Here is a 4,956-nt window from a genome sequence, read left to right as displayed (position 1 = left end):
AATTTTTTTTTAAATCACTTTATTAGGGGCTCATACAACTCTTTTCATAATCCATACATGCATCATTTGTGTCTAGCACATTCGTACATATGTTGCCATCATCATTCTCAAAACACCTGCTTTCTACTTGAGCCCTTGGCATCAGCTCCTCATTTTCCCCTCCCTCCCTGCTCCCCACTCCCCCTGAACCCTTGATAATTTATAAATAATTATTATTTTATCATATCTTACACCATCCGACGTCTTCCTCACCCAGTTCTCCACTGTCCGTCCTCATGGGAGGAGGTTACATGTAGAATTTGTCATCTGATTCCCCTTTCTCCCTCAGCCTCCCTCCACCTTCCTGATATCACCACACTCACCACTGATCCTGAGGGGCTCATCTGTCCTGGATTCCCCATATTTCCGGTTCCTATCCATGCCAGTGTACATCTCCTGGTCCAGCTGGTTATGTAAGGTAGAATTGGGATCATGATAGTGGGGGGGAGGAAGCATTCAAGAACTAGAGGAAAATTGTATGTTTCATTGTTGCTACACTACACTCTGACTGGTTCATCACCTCTGCACAACCCTTTTGCAAGGGGATGTCCAATTCCCATAGATGGGCCCTGGGTCCCCATTCTGCACTCCCCCTCATTCACAATGCTATGATTTTTTGTGGGGGTCTTTGATGCCTGATACCTGATCCCTTTGAAGCCTTGTCATCTCACAGGCTGGTGTACATTTTCCATGTGGGCTTTGTTGTTTTTCAGTTAGATGCCCCCTGTTTATCTTCCAGCCTATGGGACCCCAGATTCTATATATTTTGACAACTGGGCACCATCAACTTTCTTCACCGCACTTGCCCATGCACCCGCTTTGTCTTTAGCGTTGACATCGGGGTAGGCTGGTGTGCTTCTTCCGTGTGGGCTTTGTTGTTTCTTAGCTAGATGGCCAGCTGATTGTCTTCAAGCCTTTAAGACCCCAGATGCTATATCATTTGATAGCCAGGAACCATCAGCTTTGTTTTCAACTTTTGCTTATGCACCCACTGTGTCCTCAGTGATCTAGTCGGGACAGGCCTGTGTGCTTCTTCCATGTGGGTTTTGTTGTCCCTCAGCTAGATGGCTGCTTGTTTATCTTCAGATCTTTAAGACTTCAGGTGCTATATCTTTTGGTAGCTGGGAACCATCAGCTTTCTTCATCACATTTGCTTCTGTACCCATTGTCTTCAGCAACTTCAGGTGCTATATCTTTTGGTAACCGAGCACCATCAGCTTTCTTCACCACATTTGACTATGCACCCATTGTCATCAGCAATCATGCCAGGCAGGTGAGCATCTCAGACTGCTGAATTGTTAGAACAAAGTGTTCTTGTGTTGAGGGAGTACTTGAGTAGGGGCCCACTGTTCATCTGTTTCCTTAATACTAAACCTATAAATATATGTACATAGATCTATTCCCCTCTCATCGTATATAAATATATTTACATCTTTATATGCCTGTATTTGAATCTCTATGACTACCCTTTGCCTCTAGTTCTTTCCTCTGTTTGTTTGTACTTTTCTTTTGTCCCACTATCATGTTCTGCCTTCATTTGGGTTTTAGGAATTCCTCTTGGTTACATTGCCTTTGATCCAGCCCTGCCAGACCTCCTATACCCTCCTTGACACTGATTTTGGATCACTTGTTGTTCCCTTGTCCCTGGGCTTATTAACACCTTCCTTTGCCCCCACCTCCCCTACCCCCATATCCCCCTGGAAGTGTCATCCCATTGTTCTCTCTTCTGGCTTGTTTATTCGGCCTATCCCTTCCAGGTAGACATGTACCATCACACGACTGAGTACCACGAAGCAACAACAGAAAGTAAAACAATAGCTACAACAACAACAACACACACACATAAGCATATGAATAGTTCAGGATCTGTTTGTTTTCCTTCACGGGTGCTTTCCAGTCAAGTCTGATGGAGTGCCATGCCCTGGCACCGCCTCTATCCCTGGGGACTTCATTGCTCTGCCTCCCCTGATGCTCTGCTGTGTGCCCCCAGAGTCTGGCTTCGGTGTGGTGAGCTCATGGTGGGCACAATTCCCACTGTGTGACTCTAGTGTTGTCCCCAATGGTACTATGGGTCAATGAGGAACACTGTGTCCCATGGTGGGGCCGGCCCTGTGGTCATCTCTGTGCATTGCTATTCTGAACAGGAACATTGTCCTCAGGGCTTGGTGAGACAGGATGTGCATCACTCTTTTCTTTTTTTCCCCTATGCCCCCTCGTTGGCTCCTGTGTGCTCTGACCAGACCAGTCCTCTTCCCCTCTTCTTGAGCTGCAGTGTCAGTGCTGTCCTCTGAAGTGAATTCTTCTTGGAGGGAGGGTGGCGCTGTCCACTTAATTGGCAATGGGGCTGGTCCTCGAGGCGGTCAATCTTGTTGAAGCAGACTACCTCATCATGCTCCGTGCCGTGATGGAAGGGTTCCAACAGACAACCATTGCCTCACCCGCTACGCCACCACTGCACCTTCCTTGCCCTTCTAGAGCCCAGAATGTTAAAACAAACAAACTACAACAAGGAAATGTACAGAAATTTGAGTTTCATAGTGGTTACCTGAGGTCCCCCAAACCAAACGCATGGCCATCGAGTCGATTCAGACTCATGGCAACCCTCTAGGACAGGGAAGAACTGCACCTGTGGGTTTCTAAGACTGACTCTTTAGGGAGGAAGCAAGCCACAGCTTTCCCCCTGAAGTAGAAGGGGCAGGGAAATAAAGAAATCATTGTTCAGGTAGCATTGAGTTTTTGTTTATGGAGAGGAAATATTTGGCAGTGGGTATTGGCAATGTTTATACAACGTGATTGATGTAATTGAGGTTTTTGAATTGTACATGTGGAAAAATTACTAATTGACAAAGGTTGTATTGTCTATTTTTCACTCTAATAAAATATTGAAATAATCATAAAATTATAGTCAGTCCAAGTATGGAATTGTAGTTGGGCGACTGAATCTCTGGCCGGCTGGCTGTGGTGACTGCGTCAGTAGTCTCCCCCCCCCCCTTGTTCTGCTCTTTCTCAAGGTGGAGTCGGGGTAGGGGGCTGGCAAGCCCTGGCTCAGGTGCTAGAATGGGGTTCTTAGACCCAGGCAGGTCTCAGGATCCTCTTGGTCTCCAGGATGCAGCAGCTAGAGGGAAGTACTCCTTTAAGAGGCATCCAGCAGGGGTGACTGGTCCTATTTGTCTGCAAACGTTCTCACACAAAAAGCTAAGTAATAACGTCCTTGTGCTGCCAGACAGCCTCACTTCCTCTCAAGTTCGTGAACTTCCTTCTTGTTATTGTGTCAGTTAGCAAGATTCGTAAAATGTAGAAAAGTATCTGAACAAAGTTCAAAAATATTCTATTTGAGGTGTAATAATAGAGAATATAAAATCCCCGAGGACTGGGCTCTCTCGTGCTCAATGGCCTGTTTTGTGTATGTGACCTCGCTTAGCGTTCATAACAGCCAGGTGGGAAGTCTGACTGACTCTGCTTTGCAGTCGGGAGGGAGGCCTGAGAGGGCTACGCAACTTACCTTGAGTCACTTACACAATAAAGGTTAGCTGTAAGGTTCTAATTTAGGTTTACTGACTCCAAACTCCTTGCTCTAACTATTGTAATTCTTCCTTTAGGGAAAAACAAAACAAAACAATCCAAACTCACTGACGATGATGAGTCAATGTTGACTCATAGTAATTCCCTATGGGTTTCTGAAACTGTTTACAGGAGAACGCCCAGTCTTTCTCCTATTCCTGTAGGAAAATGTTGACTATAAAACATAATTTTTGACTATAATTTTGCTAGATTATAAATTAACTTGTCTATGCCAGCACGAGGAAGCCCTGGCGATTTAGTGGTTACAAGTTTGGCTTTTAACTGCAAAGTCAGCAGTTTGAAACCACAGCCACTCCAAGGGAAAAAGACAGGTTTTTACTCCAGTAAATAGTTGCAACCTTGGAAACTCACAGGGGGAAGTTCTACCCTGTCTTATAGAGTCGCTATGAATGAACATCAACACAATTGTAGTGAGTTTGGTTTGTTTGTGGTTGCTGGGTTTTTTTTCCTTAAAGGAGAATTATAGTGGTTAGAGCAATTATGTGTTAGTCTCAAGCACACCCACCTGTGCGATCACGGGGTGTCAAAGGGATCAGGGTTAAGGCATCATCAGAATCAAAAAATCTTACCATAGTGAATGAGGCGGGCAGTGCAGAGTGGAGACCCAAAGCCGATTTGTCGGCCACTGGAGATCCCCTCGCAGAGGTGTCTAGGGGAGGAGACGAGCCAGTCAGTCTGTTGATGTAGCACCGATGAGGAATACAGCTTTCCTCCAGTTCCTAAATGCTTCCTCTCCCCCAACTACCATGATCCGAATTCTACCTTGCAAATCTGGATAGAGCAGAGCATGTACACTGGTGCAGATAGGAGCTGGAGGCACAGGGAATCCAGGGTGGATGACACCTTCAGGACCAGGGGTGTGAGGGGCGATACTGGGAGGGTAGCGGGTGAGCGGGTTGGAAAGAGGGAACCGATTACAAGGATCTACATGTGACCTCCTCCCTGGGGGATGGACAACAGAAAAGGGGGTGAAGGGAGACGTGAAACAGGGCAAAGTATGACAAAATAATAATTTATAAATTATCAAGGGCTCATGAGGGAAGGGGGAGCGGAGAGGGAGGGGGAAAATATTAGGACCTGATGCAAAGGGCTTAAGTGGAGAGCAAATGCTTTGAAATTGATGAAGGCAAAGAATGTACAGATGTGTTTTACACAAGTGATGTATGTATGAGTCCCTAATAAAATGTTTTTTAAAAAAGTATGTGTTAGTCTGGGTTGACTAGAGAAACAAAACGAATATGCTCATATGTGTAAAAGAAAGAGCTTTTGTATATTGAGCAATAATATGCAAGAGAAATTGTATACTGAGAAAATATCCTAGCCCAGTCCAGATCA

This window comes from Tenrec ecaudatus, chromosome 6 (genome assembly GCF_050624435.1).
Source record: "Tenrec ecaudatus isolate mTenEca1 chromosome 6, mTenEca1.hap1, whole genome shotgun sequence".
Classification (NCBI taxonomy): Eukaryota; Metazoa; Chordata; class Mammalia; order Afrosoricida; family Tenrecidae; genus Tenrec; species Tenrec ecaudatus.
Note: the sequence above shows the minus strand (reverse complement) of the source record.